The sequence below is a fragment of the Trichechus manatus genome, unplaced genomic scaffold, assembly GCF_000243295.1.
Source record: "Trichechus manatus latirostris isolate Lorelei unplaced genomic scaffold, TriManLat1.0 scaffold00059, whole genome shotgun sequence".
Classification (NCBI taxonomy): Eukaryota; Metazoa; Chordata; class Mammalia; order Sirenia; family Trichechidae; genus Trichechus; species Trichechus manatus.
The window spans coordinates 7,364,560-7,390,794 of NW_004443995.1; positions in this window are offsets into that span (position 1 = coordinate 7,364,560).

Genomic DNA, 26,235 nt, shown 5'->3' on the forward strand with positions numbered 1-26,235 from the left:
CCGTCTGTGCGTCTGTGGAAGCCGAAGGGGAGTCTCCTTGCCACACATCTCTGCCTGGCCAGAAAGGGTTCCCAACTCAAGAAAAGGAAAAGAAAACAAACAAATAATTCAAAACAAACAAATGAACAAAAGCTCCGGGATCCCACCAGCGCAGTTGCCCAGACCGGGAAGCAGCTCCACAGTCGAATGGAGCTCCACAGCCCCTCAGGAAGAAGCAAAGATGGCGCATGGAGCCAGGCACTCAAGCGAAAGGAGGGGGAGGCGGTGAGAGGCAAGCAAGAAATCAAAAGAAGCAGAAAAAAAAGCAACACTAGCAGCCAACAAATGGCACCCAGAGAGCCGCCCACTCTGGTGTGTGGAATCCAAGCAGCCGGCGCTTCCCGGTCAAGAGACCATGGCCGCGGGAAGCAGAAGAGGCCGAGCAGGGAAGAAGAGGGGTGGGGGGTGGGAAAGCACACACTGCAAATTACCGGCTGTTTTGTCTCCCACTGGACGCTCCGTGAGGCTGCTTTCTCATACCCTCTGTTTGCTGGTCTCCAATAGGAGTCCAAGATGGTAGATCAGCATTGTGTTAGCTGGTAGGGGACCTCTGCATGAATCTCTCCTCACTTTCCATTCTCTGTCAGTTTTCTCACTCCCTTTGGTGTTTGGCTGATTTCTTTATCCCTTCATTTGATGTTTAAGGGTTTCAGGATTGTTGTATTCTCTGTTTGGCTTAGTTTTTTGGATTTTTGCTGTGGAGGGACGGCGTGGTGCTTCTGCCTAGAGCGCCATCTTGCCGGAACTCCAAAAATTTATTCATTTTTGTCTTTGGTCTTATATAGGGTCTTTTTTGTGTACAGTTTTTTAATATACCAAATGTATCTTATATGTTATTTTTTTTCTTCTAAAGTTTTGCTTAATGTATTGCTGAGTATTTCTTCTTGTAGTTTCTATTATTTGCTTAATAAGAGTTGTGATTGGCTATTTGGTGCATGGGTTATCATTACTTTTATATATTTATTGTGGTTTGAATTCTTTATTATGATAAAATATTTACTTTGTTTAATATTTTTGGTCTTGTATTGAACTAGGTTCACTATTAAGATTATAACCCCTTCTTTCTTTCTATTTATACTTACTTGGCATATTTTTGCCCATTATTTCACTTTAAACCTTTTTAAACCACTTTTTAAAGTTGTCTTTCTTATATCTCAGCATACTGTTGAGTCCAATGTAAGACTTTTTCTTTCCTTTTTTTATTTTTTAATAAACGAGTTTCCATACATGACGTGTATTTGTTTTCAATTCTGTTCATTGGTTTATGTTTAACTTTTTGTTTTTATATCTTCAGATAACTTACCATCATGACCTGTCTTGCTTTATTTTCTGTGTGTTTCTTTTGAAAATTTGGAAGGCTTGCATTTTGTTCAAATAATTATAGTTTCTTAAAAATTTCTTAAATACTCTTAATCATCTGTTTCTTTAGGACGTATCTCTTGACCCCGTGCTATAAGCAATGACAAAATGAATACGTTTCCACTTCCTCTGACTACCTTTCCCCAACCATTTGGTTTTAGTTGTTTCTATTCTTTTTCTTAGAGTTTACTTTTAAATGTTTAATACATATATTACTTAGTCAATCATCTTTAAATGATTTTATTTTACCATAATTTCACTATCCCCAACTTCTAAATTCCCCAAATTGTTTCAGTATTAGTTCTATGGCAAGAGTTAATGCTTACTGTCAGGACATTTTATTGGAGGTTCTCTATTCATCTCTCAGTTGGTTACAGGTTTGTTCTCTACCAACGTCTTTCAAAAGGACTCAGGGGGAAAGGAAATATATTCCTTGAGTTCATGAAAGTTCAAAAATCTTTTCTATTATCTTTATGTTTGAGACTTGTTTGGTTGGGAATTAAATCCACGGGTCATGTTTTCTTTCTTGAGGATTTTTCAGGGGTTTCCCAACTGTGTATTTATGTTGAGTGTTGCTGAGGATAATTCTAAGTCTAGCCTGAATCCCCCCTCCCCCTGCCCCTGATAGATGGCTTGTTCTTCCTGTCTCAACACCTAAAGGAAACTTTCTTTATTTGAAGTCCTTCACTTTTACTTGGATATGTCTGGGTATTAAGCTTGTGTGTTAATTTTTCCTAGGACAGAATGTATTCTTTCAGTCTTTGGCTTTAAATCTTCTCTGATGTCTTGCCTTTTTTTTTTTTTTAACTATAACTTTAAAAAAAATTAATTTGTTACCAAACACCTATGGTGGATCTCCTCTGTTTTGCATATTAGTCATTTTATCTTTATTACTTTTTTGGATTTTTTTTCACTTTCTCATCCCTGTCTTCTGTGTCTCTTACTGTGTCAAAATGAGCCTTTATTTCTGTGGTGTTTTGTTTTCTTCTTTTATTTCTTTTCTAAGATGTTACAGTTCACTTTCATCTCTTTCTGGTGTCTTGACAACTTTTCTAAACCCTTGTACATTTGCTTTAGATTCTTATTTGACATAAGTCTCCATTAGTTCTTTAGGATTTTTTTTTTTGACATCACAGAAAGTGTTGGTCACAATTTTCATTGGCTCAGTGGCTACATTTATCCGGTGTAGTGTTGGAGATCCATGTTTTACTTGTATTTCCTATTCTTTTCTTCCTTTTTAAATGCAGTATCTTAGTATAGTAGTACATTTTTCATTATTAATAATGTTCGAATGAGGAAGGTTCTTGAATGAGCTATTTGCAGGAATTTTGTACTGGGGCAGGGCGTTGTGGGGTGGGGGGCGAGGGAGCTGTAGGGGACTCAGGGCTCTGTTCCTGTGTTGGCAGGCTTGCAAAGATGACTTATCTGTGAGATCACTCATTCAAAACCACCTAATCTGTTTATCCTGTGAAAGGAAACCTCCTTACCAAATGATTGTAAGTTTTGCACTTAAAAGTTGCCCACTTACTTGGGAGAACCATGCTTCGTGGGTTTTGTCTAAGATATTTATCTGCAGGTGTTTTCCTCTGCCCATTCCCAAGTTTGACCTTCAAGGAATTTGACAGTTAAAAGAAGCAAAATAGAATAGTTGTTAGACATTAGACTCTTGGCCCAGACTGCCAGGATTTGATTTGTGACTCATTTGTTAACTAGCTTGGGCAGAATACTTAACCATTCTGTGCCTCCTTTTCCTTATCTGTGAAAAACAAAAAAACCCTTTGCTGTCGAGTTGACTCCGACTCATAGCGACCCCATAGGACAGAGTAGAACTGCTCTATAAGGTTTCCAAGGAGCAGCTGGTAGATTCAAACTGCCAACCTTTTGGTTAGCAGCCAAGCTCTTAACCACTGCACCATTAAAGCTCTCATCTGTGAAAGGAAGTAGTAATAGTACTGATCTCATAGAGTTTAAGTGAAAATAAAATGTATTAATACATGTAAAGTGCTTAGAATGGGGCCTGGAAGAAAGAGAAAATCCAACTGTATTGTCATTTTAAAACCGGAACTACAGAATGAATAGCTTCCTTTTCTATTTTGGACTTAACTGCTCCCACTCATTCTCCATGCTTCTTCCTGTTCTGGAGTGTTTGGAAAATATTTCCTATTTGGTTGAGAAGCCATTTGGACATTTTGCTCTAGCCTGTCTGGACTTACAATCTGCAGCGGTGTTGCTAAACAGAATCTGCAGATGTCCATGAAGATACTTATAAAAAAGAACAGTTAGCTCTCAAACGATTTTGTACCACCTTAGATGTTCAAGTCTCTTTCTTTCTTCCTCATTTTCTTCTGAGTATCTGCCTTACAAGAGTTTACTTCTTATTAAAAAAGACACAAAATATCATTACTCTATTTCATTCAATAGTTCAAAAAAATGGATTTTTTTTGGTCTGAGTGTTTAAAAAATAAAATTTGAGAAAAATATTCTCACACAAAATACGGGTATTAAGAAAAGTTAAGAGTGGTAATCTCTGGGAGACAGTAACATGGCGTTTAGACATTTTAGATATTCACTGGGGAGTGCGCTCTTCATTGGGATAAAAGTTTCCTAATTTTGCTTATCTGTATTTTCTAACTTTCTAAAATACACATGTATAGCTTTAAAAAAATAAAAATTAAAAAAAAATTGTGCCAATTGTTGGTGCAATTAGAAAACTACATCAAAATCATGGCAATTGTAACATTATTGTCTCATCCAGGTAGAAATCTGTATATCTGAATCTGATTCTGAGAGAAACCTGAAAATCCTTCAGTGTGAATGCAGAATAGAAAAAAAACTCAATATTCAAAAAAGCCTTTAAACATAGTTAAATATAGATGGCTGGAGTGAAAAATAACAAGTATTTTTTGTCATTTTCTAACCTTACAAGTGAAATTATTCATTTTAAATTGATAATTCAATTATTTGTATATTGGACATTTGTCTTTATTGGGCAGTGTCTTAGTTATCTGGTGCTGCTATAACAGAAATACCACAAGTGGATGGCTTTTACAAAGAGAAATTTATTTTCTCATAGTCTAGGAGGCTAGAAATCCAAATTCAGGGTATGACTCCAGGAGAAGGCTTTCTGTCTGTCAGTTCTGGGGGAAGGTGCTTGTCTTCAATCTTCCTCTGGTCTAGGAGCTTCTCAGTGCAGGAATCTCATGTCCAAATGACCCACTCTGCTCCCAGAGCTGCTTTCTTGGTGGTATGAGGTCCCCTTGTCTCTCTGCTCACTTCTTTCGTTTATATCTCAAAAGAGATTGACTTAAGACACAACCTAATCTTGTAGATAGAGTCCTGCCTCATTAACATAATCGCCTCTAATCCTGCCGCATTAACATCATAGAGATAGGATTTATGACATAGGAAAATCACATCAGATGACAAAATGGTGGACAATCACACAATACTGGGAATCATGGACTAGCCAAGATGACACATATTTTGGGGGAACACAATTCAATCCCTAATTTAGGCAGTATATGATAAGTGAGGAGCGATGGTAGTGCAGTGGTTAAAGTGCTTGACTGTTCAAACCCACCAGCTGCACCACCGCAGAGAGATGTGGCAGTCTGCTTCCGTAAAGATTACAGCCTTGAAAACCCCACGGGGCAGTTCTACTCTGTCCTGTATGGTCTCTATGAGTCAGAATGAACTAGATGGCAATGGGTTATATGATAAGTGATAAGTTTCTGATAAACGATTTTACCTAAGAAGAAAGAGGACTCAGAAATGGGCTTTATAAACAGGAATCACAGTAGCGGCAGGACTTGAAAGACAGATTATACAGGACACTGAATTCCAGGGCTTAAGTTTTGGTTGGAAATCTTCCTTAAAGGCAGTGGTAAATCACTGGAGATTTTTGGGTAAAGGAGGTTATATAATCAAAGCAGACTTTTCTTTTGTAATTTTTTGATTTTGATATCTCAAATGGCAAACTCCCTTTGCATCATGGGTAGACATTGACAAATAGAATGCATAGTACTCAGTTAATAGTAAGAACTTTAGCAAACCCAGATAAACATAACCTTAAAGAAAGAAAGATTGAAGACTTTAACTTTGACTCTGAATTTAATATACCATTTTTTAAACTATGGTGATTTTCATTCTATTCATGATCCATTCATGATCACGATCCATTATATTTATCTGGGAGGATATGGGCCCATGGAAAGAGAATGGATTTTGGAGACAGATCACTATTTTAATCTCAACTTTGTAGTTTACTAGTGAATTTCGAGTTTCAATTTCTTCACCTTTAAAATGTGCAAAGTACTGTTTATTTCACAGCCTTGTTGAGAGTTGGGACAATATTTATGAAGCACTTTAGTACATATCTTCTGAATATGATAAGTGCTTAATGAATTAAAAATAATTCCCAACCCAAACACAAAAAACCAAACAAACTGAGCACAAAGTTTGACAAATAGGAGAAAGTTAATTGAATGAAATTAATATAGCGCCCTTCTTCTGACTTCCATGTAATAGAATGTGTATCAGAGACACTGGCGTTTATCATATGGCGATAGAATGATTTCTGTTCATGTGTCCCCCTCCTAGACTGAGATTTTCAGGAGCCGGATAATGTCTTTACATTATGCACTCATACCCAGGAGAGTTGCCAGCATGTGACACATAATCAGTGTTTGCTGCACTGCACTAAACTGAACTTGACCACCATTGTCTATTTCTCTCTTTTGCAACTGTGTTCTGTGAAAGTGGCTGAAGGAATAGCTTCTAAATTTGGAGTATGTTTGTGATTTTCTGATTTAAAATAAGAACTATGTAATGTACAAAATATTCATCTGCAGGGAGGGTTCTGGGGAATACCTCAAAGAGGCAGATGTCATCTGAAACTGAGAGCAGGTGGCCAGCAGAGCTCCTTTAAGGAGAGACATGCAGTGTATTGAGATGCCTCGGACAGGGATAGCAAAAAACAAAAACAAAACAAAACAAAAACAAAACAAAACAAAAGAAAAACTAGGGTCGTCAAGTTGATACTGACTCATGGTGACCCCATGTGTGTCAGAGTAGAACTGTACTCCACAGAGTTTTCAATGGCTGATTTTTTTGGAAGTAGATTACCAGGCCTTTCCTCCGAGGTGCCTCTGAGTGGACTTGAACTGCCACCTTTTTGGATAGCAGCCAAATGTGTTAACTGTTTGCATCTCTCAGAGACTCCTCAAATGGGCCTCAAATGGAAAAACCCCAAAGACATGCTCTCTGCATTATAGATTAGCAGCCAAGTTGTTTCTCACGAGTTCTGTGTATGTGCATGTGCCAGGATGAGTAACTGAGAAGACATCCTTCCTTCCTTCCAGGTGTGTGAGTGCTAAGAATAACAAAGGTGAATGTCTCAGCCTCTGCCCCTAGGGTGCTGGTAGTCTAGTGTGAAAATCTCTTATACTCTTCTACCTAGTTTTTTCCAAAATAGCGCTTAAAGCTTATGTGCCTCCCGCCCACCACTTCATCCCGCTTGTTGCCCTGAGCCTCATTGCACATCTGGCTCGGCTAGCATCCTCTTTCCCACTAGCGGTGTCATCATAGTCCTGGGTCAATATCCAGGTTGTGAAATCCACAATAAATTGTTCCAGTGGCTATTTCTGGATGGAAAACATTATTGGTGGATTTAATTTTTTTCTTTGTGCTCTTCTGTCATCTCCAAGTTCTACATAGTAAACGGGAGTTACTTCTGTAATTAGTAAAAGAAGCTATTAAAAAAAAAAAAGGTAATCATAAACTTGCTCTGAAAAGTCCTGATTATCTTCTTTTAAACATTTAAACTCGTATACTCACACTTACGTTTTAATACAGAAAACCTAAGTCCTCGCCCATCCCACTCCCACTTCCCAGACATCAATGTGTTATACCTCACAGTACTTTGGGAGGTGGTATCTCTCCAGTGAGTACAGATGGGGGAGTTACCCTAGGCCTGGCACAATTTATGCTCAGCGAGATCATTACTCCATCTGAGGGCTCTTCACAGTCCAGAATGTTGAGAGCGGCGGTATTCACTCCAAATGCCATGTGTATCTGTGGACTGTGACCCAGTAATCACATATCCTGAGACGGGCTGCTAGATATTTTTTGAGAAGCCAGTTGGTATTAATTAATATTACTCTTTTCTCGTCAGCTGCCTTTGACACTTTATAAAATTATTAACTAGTTCGCTCTTTTACCAATTCTCTTTATTGTGTTTGCATTAATTTAATTTGGAATTGTTATAATAATTGCCACATTTTTCAGTATGGCTAAATCTTAATCAGTAAATCTAGGGACCCGTAAGGTTCAAGATGGTAGAATATTAGAAATGTGTTTAACTACATTTAATAAGCCTCCTGTGAGAAGCAATTAACTGGTTATTTCCAAATCCAATTTTGTCTTTTCACAGAACTACTCTTAAACTTGTAAGCACCTCCCTACCTTAAGATGAAGTGCTACAGTCTTAAAATGGGTGGTGGTGGGGATGCAATTCATTTTGAGTACAGGTCAAGGTTAAAGCTACTTTCCTGAGCAATTACCACTCCGCTTTCCAGATCTCACGGCTATCTAGCTATTCATACTGAAGAATTTTAGACCTCAGTTAGAATTACACAGAAAAGTTATAGAATCACCTTTTCATTCTAGGAGAGACTTAAGGACGTTGGGTGGTGAAAGCAGTTTGCAATTGACTGCTAACCCAAAAGTTGGCAGTTTGAACCCACTCAACTGCTCTACAGAAGAAAGGCCTGGCAATCTCCTTCCATAAAGATTACAGCCAGGAACACCCTATGGAGCACAGTTCTGCTCTGTAACACATGGAGTTGCCATGAGTCAGGGTCGACTGGATGGCAGCGGGTTTATTAGGTATGTCGACTCTCCCATGGAGCCGTGGTGGCACGGTAGTTAAGAGCTCGGTTGCTAACCAAAAAGGTCGGCAGTTCGAATCCACCAGGGGCTCCTTGGAAACCCTATGGGACAGTTCTACTCTGTCCTATATGATCTCTGTGGGTTGGAATCGACTCGACGGCAACGGGGTACTCTCCCAAGCCGAACTGGTATTTGAAAGACTGCTCTTTGGGTCCAGAATGGAGGAAGTCACCAGCCATCTAGGACTGTTGGTTTCGAATGGTGTGGTGAGAAAAGTCAGCTTCGAGTCAGCCCCCCTCCAAGTTCTCCTCCCTGCTCACTGATTTCAATCCCTGTGACCTGGGGCAAGTCTCTTGCTGGGGTGCAGTTTCTTTACATATCAAGTGAGGGCAGTAAACGAAATGATTTCTAAAGACACCTCCTGTACATTTTCTCTGTTGCTGATGTATCCCTGTTCTGAAAAGAAGAGAGTCATCAGTCTATTACAAACTGAACTTGTTGTTAAAGATTCCTCAATCTTATTTTGGTTTCAGAAACATGTAACACTGTATCGTTTTGATAATATTTTCTTTCTCTCAGGGTAGAGTTAGTATAAGATGAAAATTAAAAGAAGCCTATGAATAGAAGTGAGAAGAGTTGGGAGAGTAAATCAGGTGGCAGAATATCTGGAAGCTTCTTGTAGACACAGATGGTCGATGTAAACTGTTGTGGCAGGGAATTTCTGCCAGACATTCCATGGAGTTTATTACTAAATGTGGGATCAGTAAACTCATACAAACATACTGTGCATGTAAAATCATTTAAAATACCGCAAGTACAAAACCCCTTTCTTTCAGCGATTCCCAATCCTTCCCTTCTGCTTTATAAATAATTAAATTAAAATCTCAACAGTGGTGTTGAGCATTTTTATCTTTTATAAAATTGTTGAGTGAATTGTTAGGAAAAGTTAAGATTCTGAATGTTTGGTGGCCTCTGTGTCCAAGAATATGCTTCATTTGACCTCCATAATTTTTTTTAAAAGACAGAAACACTGTGAAAGACAATTAAGAAGTGTAAAATTATTGTGAAACACTTGTATAAAATGAAAAAAAAAAATTTTACCACAGTGTGTGGTCTTGAGTAAAAAGCATTAAAGTTGAGCCAGCTGCAAAACTCAGCACTAAAGCATACAGTTAATTTTATAATGTACAAAACAACCATAATTAGGGAACTGTTATATCTTTAAAATGCAACTCCATGTAGTAAAGCCAGAAAACCTTGCAGGTGGGAGCGGGGATTTTATGGAACATTAAAAATGTTTCAGTGGAAGAAATCCCAACTGCAGAAATTTATAATTGAATATATGCCGTTTTTCCTCTTCATAGAAGAGCTAATATTTACAGTTTATAAATATGTTCACATAGAATATTTAATTTGATCTCTACAAATGCCCCCCAAATATGTGGGAGTAATTACTGCATTAATAGCTTCATTATAGAGACGAAAGTTTGGGCCTCAGACAGGCTAATGATTTGCCCAAGTTAATACAACTAGTAATTGACAAAGCTGGTACTTAGGCCTGGTTCCTATCTCTGTGTTTGTGTGTGTGTGTGTGTGTGTGTGTGTGTGTGTGTGTATGTATGTGTGGTGCTGTTTTCCCAACACGGTGCTCTCTCATCAGCAGCACTGGGAATGTGTTTCATAAAAGAGCACTTTAGAGTTCTCATTTTGTGATGAAATTTATTGTAGACACATGTTTAGGTAAAAATTGATCGTATTTAGTTCCCTTGCATTCTTTTCTCTTTAAGTAAGTAGGCCACGGATGGGTATTATTACATTTATTTTCTGGAGAAATTAAATTTGAGGTCTTTAGAATAAAACAAACTTGCCAAACATCTTGTCCAAGTCAATCCTATTTTTTAAGCTCTAAATGTGTTGAGGATCCCTGGTGGCGCAGTGGTTGAGAACTCGGCTGCTAACCAAAAGGTCAGCAGTTCAAATCTGCCAGCTGCTCCTTGGAAACCCTATGGGTCAGTTTTACTCTGTCCTATAGGGTTGCTATGAGTCAGAATTGACTCGATGGAAATGAGTTTGGTTTTTTTTTTTTTTAAAAAATGTGTTGAAGACAAAGGACATGGGCTGCCTTCTTTATTCAGTGTGGCTGAACAAGCCATCCTTTATATGTAAATATTAAAGAAAAATAAACTAATAAATACAGAGAATTGGAAAAGATTACTAGGTCATTGAACCCAACTTCCTCCCCACTGCAGAAATATGGTCCACACATCTTTGGCAGATACCTGTCTAGTTCATTATTTACAAAGACAATCCATCATTTGTGGGACAGCAGTAATTGTTACAGACTTGTCCACAAAGTCAACCCAATGTTGCTTCTTGGTAACTTCTTTCCATTAGTACTAAGCTCTAAAGACTCTCAGAGTTAGTCTAAATTCTTGTTCTCATGAAATTCTTTTCTTGGTTGGTTCTTGTTTCTTCTCTAGATTCCTTCAGTTATTCTTCATAACATGGTTTCCAGACCCATCCATGTTCTAATCTCCTTTCCTTGGATGTGTTTGTCAGGGTGTCCCTTAATTAGAGAATACAGACTTGAATAGAATAACATACATATAATCTGATCCAGTAACGGTACTACTGACACTCTTGTTCTGGATATAATAGTTCTATTAATTCTGCGTAAGATTTCATCAGCTATGTTAGTGCCCTGTCACGATGTTGGCTTATATCAAGATTGCAATGAACAAAAAACATAGATTCCAACCCCCATGTTTGCTATTTTGCCAGATCTGCTACACTCTGAACTTCAAACCAGTTTTCTTTTTAATCCTTAGTGTAGTACTTCATACTGATTTTTATTAAAATTTCATTATGCTAGTTTTGACCTACAATTTTTAAAGTTTTGAAATATTTTTGATTCATTAAACTTACCCAAATTTTTTTCTCTGCAAATTTTATGAGATGCTTTACATATCTTCATCCAAGTTAATAAAATGTTTAAGAGTCAGAGTAGGGTATGAAGTATTGTAGAATGCATCTAGGGACTTCCCTCAATATTGACAAAAATCTATTAACATTCTTTAAGCACAGTTGCTCAAGCAAGTACAATTCAGTCAGAATGATCTTACTATTCTCTATCCCTTAGTGATGATCTTTGGTCCTTGATTTCTTGTACAATGCCATATACAATACAGGTTAGTGAGGACGTTTGGCTGAAGTGAATGACAAAATGCTCTGAATTTTGGTCTTTGCCTCACTGCAATCAAACAAAATCTTACATATACTGCAGAGGGCAGCCCATATCCCACATCCTTCAGAAGCTCTAAGCTGCATGAAATCTTTTTAAGTTCCATAGCTTACGTTGTTTGTAGCCTACCATTAAACCATTGCTGTTAAGTCGATTCCAACTCATAGCGACCCTATAGCACAGGGTAGAGTTGCCCCATAGAGTTTCCAAGGAGCGGCTGATGGATTCAAACTGCTGACCTTTTGATTAGCAGTCATGCTGTTAACCACTGTGCCACCAGGGTTCTTTGTATCATACATCTGGGTATTTAATTGTGGGCTCGTTTGTACTATTATCTAAAGGTTTGTGAGTGTATTTGTGTGTTTACACAGGGAATTTATGTTTTCTGTGCACTATTCTCTACAGTTCCTGCTCCTTCTTATTACATGTCTACTTCTCTGAACATAACCACTCGCTTGGTTCAAGACTGGTCATTGACCCAAGCTAGGACAATAAGTCCTTCTCTGGAAATTGAGAAAGAGGTGACTATGTCTCTTTAGGAGCCTAATCTTGTAAAATAAAAAAGCTTGGGAGCTGCTCCTGACTGAAGCCATGTATTCAGAGCGAGGAGAGAGGGGGAGAGAAATATGGAGCAGCTATGCAGGGAAAAATAGACTATAACTGGAAAGTTTTGATGTGATTTGAATCTCTGGTTCCATTTGTTCCTGACACCCAGCCACCTTTCTCATCAGAGGCATTTGGTAAATTCTTCTTTCTTAAGCTAGTTCAAATTGTATTACTTTAATACAGGATTTTTAGACTTCTCCATTGGCGCCCCAGGGGAGGAGAGGAACCCTAGAATGTGAGATGGAAGACAGGGTGTTCTGGTGGCTAGATTTGGTCCTGCGTATGTGTTTTATTTGGCTCACACAGTATTTTAAAAAATTAAGGTAGTTGCCAGAGTTTTAAGAATTAGGAAAATTTACACACACTAGATTCTTGGCTTCTCTTGAAAAATCAGAAGATCTGGCATCACTGGGCTGGCATCCTACCTGGCAACGGAAGCTGGGCCTGGAAATCAGTGTCTCTTTCAGAAGGGGAAGGCATTCCCCAGTTTATCTCTGTGCTCACCATTCCCTACTTACTGGAAAATGAGGCCTAAATCAGTTATCATTTCACATCATTCACATATACATAAACTTTTTTGTACAATAGCTTTAAGAATAAGACAAAATGTGGAAAATGAAAGACTGACAAGTCATGAGTTTCAAGAAAATTTCCTTTGTAAAAGTAAAAACTATTCCTATAGTTGCCTTACTTCTTGCACTTACCTTACCTATGTGCCTTACACCCACATGCATTTGAACCTGGCTTCCCTAGGGAAATGGCCAACAGAATTACCCGTGACAGCGAATAGCCAATGTATTGCTAGGACAATTGGTGTTTAATGTTCAGTTTAAAGTTGTTTCCTAACTTTAATTATCCTTTATTATCCTAGGTAAATATATGTTCTCATATATACATTCTCAGTAAACATATATTCAGAAAATATATGTTATACACGATGACCTTCAGTTAGGGGAATAAAGGCAAAGGGAAAGCGTTCTGGGAGATCCAGGCTGGGACAGTAGCTAAGGAGGTGGAAATCTCCAGAGAGCTGGGGGCAATGGTTAGATGCCAGGTGACAGTGAAGAGGTCTGAATCAGAGACAAGCATGAGGAAAAAATCCATTTCCCAAAGTACATGAGAAAAAAAGTGACAAGATCTTGCTACTATATGGGCTGAATTCTGTAGCTAATTGACTGGTCATTTTATTTAATACTATATGCAGTTACTTGATTGCTAACTATGGCTTATACTGAATTTTGGTTTAATGTTTTGTCTCTCAGGTTTGGCCCTCACCCTCAGTTATTGACACTTTATGTATGCCCTTTTTTTTCAGACTCTGGAGAGAGATCTGATTGGGTGGATCAGTCTCTATCTAGTATAAAGCATCTCTGATGGCCAGAGGTTTTTTTCCCAGATCCTCTTATAATTTGCAGGTCAGGCTGCAGCTGGCAGCTATTGGGTCAGCTGTGCCAAGAAGATAGGTTCTCATGGGCAAGTATCCCAAGAATATAGTAAACGTAACTCTAAATACGCCATAGCACCCTACCTCTTACCATTTTAATTAATTTTGTAACATCTGCTATCTAAGATCTTGGCTAAGTCACTTAAATTGTTTTTGGAAGTAAGTAGCAGTATAAATAATAAATTTTAAAAAAATCTGGGATAAATATCCTGATGTCTATTCTTGGCTTTCAGAAACTCAAAAATGATACTCATATGCCATAATTACTTTTACTTCCACTTCATCAAACATTTCTTCCTCTTGATCAGAAAGAACACCAATACACTGACAAAATATTTCATTCAAAGACTGAAAACTAAAAACATTTATGTCCAAGCATTTTCATATTTTACTTGATATACTTATCTTCATTTTATATAAGCATGCAGAATATGTATCCAAAAAGACCAATAAGGTACTCCAACATTTAATTTCTGAACCAAGTATCTAGAAATAAAATTTTCAGGAATATTTGAATAAGACTTATCCAGCAAGTTAGCCACAGCGTAAAAATTCTTTTTATTTTAGTTTTATCTGTTGCTTATTCACTGACCTCACAGTCTTTGTCTATCAGAGCACAATTTAGAGAATATTGATTGTGAAGGAAAAATCATCGAGCCATCTATTTTTGCTTTAAATGAGCAAAAAAATGTGAAGCCAGTTTCCATTAGCATCTCAGGCACTTGGTGTTCTGTGTGAAGCTACAGTATGTTTAGTTCTACCTCACTAAACCTGTCTAGTGTTTATCACTAATATTAATTAGGAATGCCTGCCCACCAAGTGCAAAATCAAATATTTGAAAGTCAAGTTAGATGATAAACTAGACTCCTAAGATTAATGTGACATTCGAAGCTGGTATGTGACATACTCTGCCTATTCCTTGAACTGCCAATTAAGCAACCAACAGTCCTGCTATGTGGCATCTGTATGGTGGTGTTTTCTTTCCAATAAAAATGTGGAAACTGGACATGGGCAAGCATTAATAATGTTGGATTTGCACTTGAGGAAGCATAGGTAAAATTACTGCCAAGGAAATTGTTAGCAGCAGAAAAATATGCTGCATAAAATTGTAAAACAAAGTGTGCAACAACAAGACAGTTGCTCTGTAATCTATTGATTGAATTCTGAATAGAAATATAGGATTTCTGGGAGTTTTGAAAATGTAGCAAAGCGATGGGCCGGTAAAAGGATGATTTGCAATTTGTGGAAGATAGATTCCAATATACGCATCCCTTATTTGTTTAGATTTCTCCCTAGAGTGTGTTAATTTATTATATCTCACTTGAGACAGCTCCAGCAATTATTATAACGATCATATCAAACTTGGACATACAATTTGGGGCACTAATGAAAAAAATTTGTTTACTTTCCAATGCTTTCAAGATTTTTAAAAAAATGGATCACAAGCTTCTGATTGTCAAACAAAGTGGCATCTTTAAGCCCTTAGACAATTTATGGAAAATAGGCAGCCACTGAATGAAGGGAAAAAAAATCACCAATATTAGAGTAAGAGAGAAGAGTAATTAAAACTCCTGGATTCAAAGGACTCATTTTTAGAAAAGAACCCAAGAAAAAGAAAAACCACACCTACTCCCCATCTCCCACCCCCTAATCCATAAATCACATTCAATATATTTTACACCATATGGGATTGTGTATATTCCGTTTTTTCCCTCCAATTTATTTATTGTACTGAACTGCACTGACATAAGTTTTCTAAGCTATTGGCATTTTTTAGTTGATTTTGATATGTGTGAACTTATTTTATCTTACCTAACAGTAATGAGAAACTTGTTAGAAGGCGAAGAAGTCTAAAGCCATGACCTCCTTTGGTAGGAAGGATATACTTGTCAGAAAAACTATCTGTACTCCTGGGCCAAACCTTAAAGAGATTCTGTTTACTGAAAAATTTGAAAAAGTATTCTAACATCACATTTTGTAGTCCATTTAAACACTGGCTCTTTTTTTCCACGGAACCAGACCTACATGCTGCTTTCTTTGCTCAGTCTTCCCAATCACCCCTGGATAAATATTTGTAGTCATTAATGATGGTGATTATGCAGATGGAAGTTGAGGGCCTTCATGTGTCTTTGACTTGTGAATTTTTCATACGTTCTACAAATGTCAAGATATGGAGTATTGTCAACTTTGTGTAATGGGGTAGAAGTGAAAACAGCTGGTTCTCGTCTTTGCTATCCGTGTAGTGTAACTCATTGCACAAATCATTTATAATCTCTTTGGGCCTCAGTTACTTTATTAGTGAAATAAAAGGAGTTGGTTTAGTGGATCTCTATAATCTTCCGGTTCTGAAATTGTATGACTGTATCGGAACAGTAAGACCAATCTCTCTCTCTCTCTCTCTCTCTTAGTGATCTTAGGCTTTTTTAATATCAAACTTTAATTTTCCTTGAGGAAAATTTTGCTTTGGAGTTACACAAGGGTTGGGAGAAGTGCAGAGTCTGTGCTGTTTTGAGGGTTGGTAGCTGTAGCTAAGGTGCCCAAGTGGGCAAGTGGGAGGGTCTGGGAAATCAGGGGCTAGCATAAGATGGCTGGGTATCTGAGGGTGGGTGGGGAACAAGAAAGAGATGGAAGCCATTGAGGGTAAACTTTGCTTGTTTCACAGTTTTGCCCAAGACTCTGTGAGTGATTTCTGTGGAAGAAAAATTTGAGGAAGGAAAATAACGGGATCATAGAAATGTTACAGTGATTCTGCTTTCCTTTGGCAGTAATGAAAACCTTTCCAGCCCCTAGTGCCATGCCAAGCCATATTGGAGTCAGAGGCAAAAGTAATACTAATTCTGTCTTTATCTGAAATTCTGAAATGTTGCTCATCATGGATATTTTTGCGCTAATGTTTATTCTTTAAACTATTGCATTAAAATGTTGTTTAAAAACTATTGGTTCTTTTGAACCTCTTAAATTTTGCACCTGAGGAGTGTGCCTCACTTGTCTTACCCTAGTCCTGACCCTGCTAAACCAAAAAACCCAAACCTACTGCCTTCAGTCGATTCCGACTCATAGTGACCCTCTAGTACAGAGTAGAACTGCCCTGTAGGGTTTCCAAGGCTGTCAACCTTAGGGAAGCTGACTACCACATCTTTCTCCCGCGGAGCAGCTAGTGAGTTCGAACTGCCTAGCCCTTTAACCACTGCACCACCAGGCTCCTTCTTACCCTGCTAGCCACTCAGTAATAACACTTGGAGATTTATCTCTTCCTCCTAAGTAGGTCAACAGTATGAAGCAGCTCTACTTCTGGCTGCACACTGAGATTGCGCCCTCTAGTGGGGTTCTTGCTCTGTAAAGACTTCGTTGTCTGTGATGCATCAGTCAGTGAGATCCCTCTGCTTGGGCCACATAATGGGCCAAAAAGATGCATACGGTACAGTTTTTACAAATTCCATCTGTAGTTCCTTCTATTGCAATCACGTGTAGTTCACATCCCAAATAACCATTAAAATTGTATACTTAAGAGTTGTTCCTGAAATTTTAAGACAGAGATTAATGCAGATGAATTCTTTCTATAGGCAAAGCAAAACCACCCCGGTAAATGAGACAATCAATCTGCCAGAAACAGGAAGAGCAGCCTGCAATTGCTCTGGGAAATGACATGGGAAGACTTGTTAAAGAAAGAAAAAGACTGGAAAGTGTAACTGTAGTCAGATGACGTGGAAGGATCTGGGTACTTAGGGGAGCAGAGAACAACTCCAAGCATATCTGTATGGTAACTAATAATAGGCCTTGGACATGTTGCCTTCCAGTCAACCAAAATAATGCTTTCCCACAGCACTATTATGGAGAATGGAAATAATACAGTCTAGCAAGCCAAAAGGAGGAATACAAATACTTAATTACACATTACTAATAGAAAAAATAGAAAAAAATAAAGACAAAACCCAAGTGTTAAAGTAACAATTATTTTACATCCTATTTATAAAAGCCAGGAAAACAGTATGATCAAGATTAAAGATTATCGAGGCTGGCTCCCCAAGATACAGACCAGTTTCTTATTCTTTCCTTTTCTTCTTGGCCATCCTGCAGCCTTAAAAAAAAGTTATGGCTTAAAAAGAAAGGAAGAGAGAAAGAAAGAAAGAAAGAAGGAAAGAAAGAAGTCTTTAAAAAGGATGGATTTGTGTGAAATATATGTATAATGCTGTCTATACATTATTCAGTTAAAGCCAGTTCCTGCATTTCATGCCATATTCTTAATTTGGAGCCATAATCTTAAGCCACCATTAGAGAGTAGAAGATAAACCTTTTCCAGAAAATTTTGCCAGAGTATAAGAGGTACTAAAGAAACAAGATGTTATCTGAACCATTAAACAGGTTTTAATATGAAATAAAGTACACTGTCATGGATTGAATTGTGTCCCCCCAAAAATGTGTGTAGCAACTTGGCTAGGTCACGATTCCTAGTATTGTATGATTGTGTTATCTGATGTGATGTCCTTATGTGTTGTAAACTCTACCTCTATGATGAGATTATATGTGATCTCCTCATGTGTTGTAAATTCTATCACTGTGATGAGGTTATACTGATGAGGTTGACAAGATCACTGTCTTAATGCAATCTCTTTTGAGATATAAAAGAGAGAAGCGAGCAGAGACACATGGGAACCTCATACCACCAAGAAAGCAGTGCCGGGAGCAGAGCGTGTCCTTTGGACCTGAGGTTCCTGCGCAGAGAAGCTCCCAGACCAAAGGAAGACTGATGACATGGACTTTCCTCCAGAGCCAATGGAGAAAGCGTTCCCCTGGAGCTGATGCCCTGAATTTGGACTTGTAGCCTACTGGACTATGAGAGAATAAACTTCTCTTTGTTAAAACCATCCACTTGTGGCACTTCTGTTAGAGCAGCACTAGATGACTGAGACATACACACATTGAACGTTGTGGTTTCACATAACAGTGTTGGCCCCTCCTTCCTACAGCTAATCAATAGGGTCATCCCTAGGACGGGAGGGGTCATCTCTGATATCCCTTCCACAATTGCTCTCATATTTTATGGAAGTTTTTATTCATGGTGGTAAGTGGTCAAGGGGCTGGGGATAGGGAAATGTGGTGCTTCATAGCTCTTCCAAACTAAAAATACTTGGCATCCTCTCGACATAATTTTGAAACATTTGTGACTCTAAATATCTGAAAACATTAAAAAGTGAATTTTAAAGTATTTATACTATGGTTTTTCTGAGATTAAGCTTAGAAAATAACAGTCTGGCAGGTTATATCCTTTTAAAAATCTTTATTTGAATTCAATATGCATTTATATACAATAAAAATATTCCAGGGCTAGAAAATAAATCCTGCTTATCTATTCATTAAACCTAGCTCCTCCTTATTACCCATTTGTTGGCTTTCCTGGATTATTACAGATATTTGAAAGTACAAAAGTTTCACTAAAATATCTATTTTCTTATTCATACTAGACTTTCTAGCTGGTAGTCTACATGGGTTTCATTCCATTAGCTGCTGCTATAAGCTGAGGTCCATTTCTTCATGTTTGTCTAACAATTTAACTAAGATTTGGAAACCTAAGGAAAAAATTTGACTTTCCTCCGGTGTTGGAAAATTCTATTCCCTTTGAACCATACTTCTGTAATTCTCTCGCAAAATTTTCTTTATTATTTTTAGCTTTTTGCCAAGCTGCTGTGTATTTTTATTCCTTTTTTTCTTTGACTGCTTTATGCTCTGTATGCTCACAAAGGGTAAAGGGGATTTTATTACTCAGTAAATCATTTATAAATATGCCGTATGTATAAGGTATTCACCTAAAGTGTAAGAACACACCAGGTATTATGTGGATGAAAGTGTAAGCAAGTGTATATGTGTGTGTAGACATACATCTCTAATCACTTCCTGCAAAAAGTCAGGAGGCAGAAAAAATAAAATGTGGGGTGGTCTGTTTCAGGTCGGTGACACTTGAAACCATGTAACTGCATATATAACGTTGACACCTATATTTATCTATAAATAATGATGCAATAATGTACCTTTTATAAAGATATTTAATTTGGGGTACATTTTAAGGTGTCATAAACACATGTATTAATCTGTGTTGTTGTTATTAGGTTCTGTTGAGTCAGTTCTGACTCATAGTGACCCTATGTACAACAGAACTAAACACTGCCTGGTTCTGTGCCATCCTCAGAATCATCACTATGTTTGAGCCCATTGTTGCAGCCACTGTGTCGATCCATCTTGTTAAGTGTGTTACTCTCTTTCGCTGACCCTATACTTTACCAAGCATGATGTCCTTTTCCAGGGATTGGTCCCTTCTGATAACATGTCTAAAGTACATAAAACAAAGTCTCACCATCCTTGCTTCTAAGAAGCATTCTGGCTGTACCTCTTTAAAGACAGACTTGTTTGCCCTTCTGGCAGTCCATTGTATATTCACTATTCTTTGCCAACAAAATAACCCAAAGGCATCAATTCTTCCGTCCTCCTTCTTCTTTGTCCAGCTTTCCCGTGCATATGAGGCAACTGAAAATACCATAGCTTGGGTCAGGTGCACCTTAGTACTCAAGGTGACATCTTTGCTTTTTTTTTTCTTTTTTACAGAGGTCTTTTGCAACAGATTTGTCCAATGCAATGGGTCTGTTTATTTCTTGACTGCTGCTTCTATGGGCATTGATTGTGGATCCAAGTAAAATGAAATCCTTGACAACTTCAATGTTTTCTCCATTTATCATGATGCTGTTTATCGGTCCACTTGTGAGGATTTTTGTTTTATGTTGAGATGTAATCCATAGTGAAGGCTGTAGTCTTTGATCTTTATGAGGAAGTGCTTTAAGTCTTCTTCTTTAGAGTTGTCATTTTCAAAATTTCACGTATTTTACCGTTTGGAAAGCCTTAGAACTTTAATTTTAATGGGATGTTGGGTCGGATCCGGAATTGCTGAAGTGCCTCCAAATTTAATGTATTTCATGATCATGTTTAATTTCAAGGAGTTGTTAGAAATGTTTTTTTTGTGAGCCTGCTCTTAGCCCTCCTCTGGAACCTTCCCCCTGTTTTCCACTCCTTGGTTACTCTGTTGATTTAGCTGGTTAATGCTTATGCTGGACTTCCCTTGCTTTTGTCTGCCCACCATCTGCTCCCACTTCTTCTCCTAACAGCAACTTAACTTTTTCTTTGGGGACTGACCTCTGCCATGCTGAACTCAGTTTCAGCGGGACTGTCAGGCAAAGTGCCCATTCCTCCTCTGATGAGCACAAACTCAAGATTGTATTCTTTCTCCTTGATACGAATTTTGTCCTGAGTGATACAAGGACAATTGGATAGAACTGAACTAATTCGTCTTGATTGAAGGGGATGGGGGTGGGGAGATGGTGGTAATGGTTGTGAAGGAATTGTCTGCTTGTTCCTAAATCCCTAGAGCTGCCTGGATTTTAGTTTTTTTCTCAGAAATTATTCTTTCACTTCTGTCTTTAATTCTATGAGTAACCTCATGTTCTTGTAAAACATTCCATTTTTCCTCCTGAACTTACCTAGAGTGAGTTTCCATTGTTTGCAACTGCAAAATCTAAGTGATATAGCCTTTCTCCTCAGCTCTTTTCCCAATTCTTCCTCATCTCATGCACATCCTTGGGCAAGGAGGAACAGAGAAGAAGCCTTTCAGGTCTTCCTTGTTGCCGTCACTATTTTCTGTTCTGCTGAAAGATGAAATTTATTCTTCCTGTTTTTTGACTGTTCAGGTTACAGAAAACAAATAAAATCCTTTTCCTATTTTAGTTTATTCTAAGTCTATGGCATCAGGATGCCCTCTGCTCTGCCCCCAGTCTCAGGTGGGAAAAATTCCCCTCCATAACAATGCATATGTGAATGTGGAGTGGTGACCTTCCCTTGTTCCTTTAAGAAAACCAGCGTAGGTCTAAAGTCTTCTTTAAACCAAAAAATTCATTGCTGTCGAGTCAATTCCGACTCACAGAGACCCTAAAGGACAGAGTAGAACTGCCCCATAGGGTTTCCAAGGAGCAGCTGGTGGATTTGAACTGCCAACCTTTTGTTTAGCATCTGAGCTCTTAACCACGACACCACCAGAGCTCTAAAACAAAAAATAGCTTAGCTTAATTAGTAAAGCATGACCCTGAGCACTGTGCTGTTTTAAAGAACTATCTGTGTGGGATTAAATTGACAATAGCAGCCCAAAAGGTTAGATAGGAAGCTTAGAGGGCAGTGGGTTTATGTTAATGGCGGGGGGAGAGGGCGGGGGGAGTGGGCAGGGAGGGGGGCAGAACAATTCAAAAAAGGATGGTAAGAATGGTTGTACAACTTGAAGAATGTAATCAATGTCATTGAATTGTGTATGTTCTGCCGTATATTTTCAACAATAAAAATAAAATAAATTATTTAAAAAAAAGGAAAGGAAGCCAGGGTAGGAATCACACTAAGAACGGCATCATTGCATCCTATGCACACACATACACCCCTCACCCATGCTCCCCTCTTTGCCACTCTGTTCTAGAAGTGGAAGAGTTGAACGCAGACAGAGTGGAGAATAGAGAAACACCAGCAAGTGCTATGCTGACGACATGCGTATTATTTATTCTGGGAATGCTTACATGTTCAGCATGCAAGCTCCTCAAAACCACATATCTACTTTTTGTTTGGTGTAAGTTCAACAATTGTGTAATATTATAAACATTGATTGAATTTCTGGGCTTTCATTAAAGTGAGGTCCTGTTTTTATGCAAATATTAATAAAGTGGTTAGGAAAACACAAGGAAATAACAAAGAAAATATGATGGTTTCTGAAATTATATTTTTCTGTGAATCATTTGCTGTTTTTAAAGCATGAATACTGATCTTCCATTTAGAGTGTGGGTGTATAATTTAAGTTAAAACACCTTCATTGCACAAAGCCAACTTTATTTTGCCAAAGTTTATTTTGCCAAGTATTAGTTTATAAAGATTTTTCCCTCAAAACATTTTCTCAAATAATTTTTAGTAACTTTTCATGGCAGTGTTTCTAGGAAGGTTTTTATCTGAAGACTGAGATATATCTTGAGAGATTTATCCAGAGCAGAATAGAATATAAAAAATACCTCTTAAAAAGAGATTCTACAACTTCTTATACAAACTAACTCCAAAGTTTTGATGTCAACTGCACACTTAAGGCCTATGGTCTTTATTTTACCACTGAAGCCAAGCAAAACGTGTACCTAGTATACCTCTAGTTTTATTCTCAAAGGTTGATAACGACCCTTAGAGAAGAAAAGTTATCCATTTTCTTGTGAACTGTAATTGTATTCTATTGCCTAGAGTTTAGGTCTAGACTGTTCTATCCCAATTTTCTGTTTTTTCTTTTTTTTTTTCCTTTTCCTTTTTTTTTGATGAGAATACCATATGGCACAGGATAAGAATTCTTACCGAAGTTAGGACATTGCGTTTATCTTTTGCTCTGTCAGGTCTATTATTCTGTCATGTCACAAAATTAGGTTAGTCTGATGAGACCTGTTGCTTACAGATTTTGATGTCTCCTAGGTGTTTGCAAATTTATAGTGTAATGATTTCTTCTGGTGTTTTTCAAGCATAACTCATAGATTTGAGGTATTCAGAAATATTTCCTCTTGCATGTAACCTGTTATATTTGCTTTCTCCTGCCCAATACTTAGTCTTTATTTTTTAAAATATGGAAATATTGCAAATATACAGAAAAGCATAAATAATAATATAACAAAATAATATTCTGTAGTTTAACCACATAACAATTTATTAATCCTTTCTTCTATTGATATTTTCAATATTTTGTTGTTACAAACAATAGTGCAAAGATTATTATGTACAGATCTCCTTGGCTACCTTCTATAAGAGTTTCTCTAGAGTATTGTCTAGGAGTGGAAATGTCTCCTTATCTTCAATTTTATTAGATATTGCCAAATTTTTCTCCAAGGTTGTACCACTTTTTAATTCCATCAACAGTTTCTGAGAGTTCCTATTGCTCCATTTTCTTGTCAACACTTGCTACTGTCAGATTTAAAAATTTTTGCAGCCTGATGTATGTGAAGGAGCCCTGGTGGCACAATGGTTAAGCACTTGACTGCTAACTGAAAGGTTGATAGTTTGAACCTACTTGCCACTCTGCTGGAGAAAGATGTGGCAGTCTGCTTCTGTAAAGATTACAGCCTTGGAAGTGCTAGGGGGAAGTTCTCTGTCCTATAGTGTCGCTATGAGTCAGAACTGACTGGACAGCAATGGATTTAGTTTGGTGTGGATATGAAATGGTATCATATCATAGTTTCAGTTTGTGTTTTCCAGATTATTGGTTAGGGTGAACATCTTTTGATTTGTTCATGTTTCTTCTTTGACTTACCTGTTTATATCATTTGCCTATTTTTCTAATGAGTATTTTTCCTTGGTTTTCAGAGTTCATGGTAAATTATGGATACTATCCATGAGTGATTATAGATGTTTTGAGTATCTTTTCCTGGTGTATAACTTGTCTTTTCTTGTTGATGTGTCTTTTATTGTATTCAAGTTTTGTTTTTTAAATGTAGTCAGTAGTATAAGTATTCTTCTTTATCGATTGTACTTTTCATGTCTTGTTTCAAAAATCTCTTTCTATCCTGCAGATGTAAAGATAGTTTCCTCTTCTTTTAAATGTTTCCATACGTTTAACCAATTCTCTGTCCTAACATCATTTGTTGAATAGTCCTTTTCTGAGCTTTCTTCTTTATTGGTCTAATTTGCCAATATTGTCTTACTTACTGAAGTTTTGTAATAACTGTTTATATCTTATTGTGCTGGCAAGTTACCCCAGTCTGTTCTTGGTTTTCAAAACTATCTTGTCTTTTTTTGTCCCATTGTTTCTAAATAAATTTTAAAATTGGTTTTTCAAGTTTGACAGAAATCTCTGGTGGAATTTTGATTGGAATTGCATTGATTGTTTTATGAATTTGAGCAAAATAAACACTTATAGTTTGAATCTTTCTATGCATGAACATCGCACATTTGTTTTAGCCACACAGCTCAGATGAAGCTCAATCTGTTCTTAAAGATCAAAAGGCTAAAAGTATTTAATCTTTCAATAATATTTAGTAAGTTTTCTCTACATAATTGTCACTCAGGTTTTAGAAATTTATTTTTATGTATCTTAAATTTTTATTGCTATTGTAAATGGAGTCTTTTAAAAATTACATTTTCTGTTTGTTGCTGACATATAGGCATACTGTAGATATTATATATTTCGCTTTCCAGCTTGTTGTGTTATGCTTAGTTTCATCAAGTTGATTCTGACTCATGGTGACTCCATGTGTGCAAAGTAGGACTACTCCATAGGGTTTTCAAGACTGTGCCCTTTAGGAAGCAGATCACCAGGCCTATCTTTCTGGGCACCCCCGAATGGGTTCAAATCACCAAACTTTCAGCTAGTAGTTGAGCTCTTAACCATTTGTACCACCCTCTTCTACCCTTTTATTGTGCTTTAAGTGAAAGTTTACAGCTCAAGTTAGTTTCTCATACAAAAATTTATACACACATTGTTATGTGACCCTAGTTGCTGTCCCTATAATGTGACAGCACACTTCTCCTTTCTACCCTGGATTTCCGGTGTCGATTCACCAACTCCTGTCACTTTCTGCCTTCTCATCTCACCTCCGGACAGGAGCTGCCCATTTAGTCTCGTGTATCTTCTTTAACTAAGAAGCACATTCTTCACCAGTATCATTTTATGTCTTATAGTCCAGTCTAATTTTGTCTGAAGAATTGGCTTCTGGAATGTTTCTTCTTTTACTTACCCCTTTATACCATTTGCCCATTTTTCTATTGAGCATCTTTCCTTATTTCTCAGAGTTCTTGGTAAATTATTGATACTATCCATGGATAATTATATACATTGTGAGTTCTGTGTTAACAGACAGTCTGAGGGCCAGTCTCAGTCAGACTTCCTCCAGCCTCAGTCAGACCATTAAATCTGGTATTTTTACTAGAATTTGAGTTCTGCACTCCACTTTTCTCCTGCTCCATTGGGGACTCTGTTGTGTTCCCTCTCAGGGTAGTCATTGGTGGTAGCCTGGCACCATCTAGTTCTTCTAGTCTCAGGCTGATGGTGTCTGGTTTATGTGGCACTTTTTGTCTCTTGGGCTAATATTTTCCTTGTGTCTTTGGTGTTCCTCATTCTCCTTTGCTCCAGATGGGTTGAGACCAATTGATGCATCTTAGATAGCCACTCCCAAGCTTTTAAGACCCCAGATGCCACTCACCAAAGTGGGATGCAGAACATTTTCTTTTTAAATTTTTTTATTGTACTTTAAATGAAGGTTTACAGAACAAATAGTTTCTCATTAAACAGTTAGTACACATATTGTTTTATATATCACCATTATCTTCAACTCACTGCCCCCTAGGCTTCCCATCAAACCTTTTGAGTTACTGTTATCAATTTGATCTCACATAGATAATTATTTTTTTTTTTGGTAACTTAGATGAAGGTTTACAGAACAAATAGTTTCTCATTAAACAGTTAGTACACATATTGCCCCACGACAATGGTTAACAACCCCACAACATGTCAACACTGTCCCTTCTCAACCTTGGGTTCCCTATCACCAGCTTTCCTGTCCCCTCCTGCCTTCTAGTCTTCTAGTCCTTGTCCCTGGACTGCTATGCCTCATTAGTCCCATTT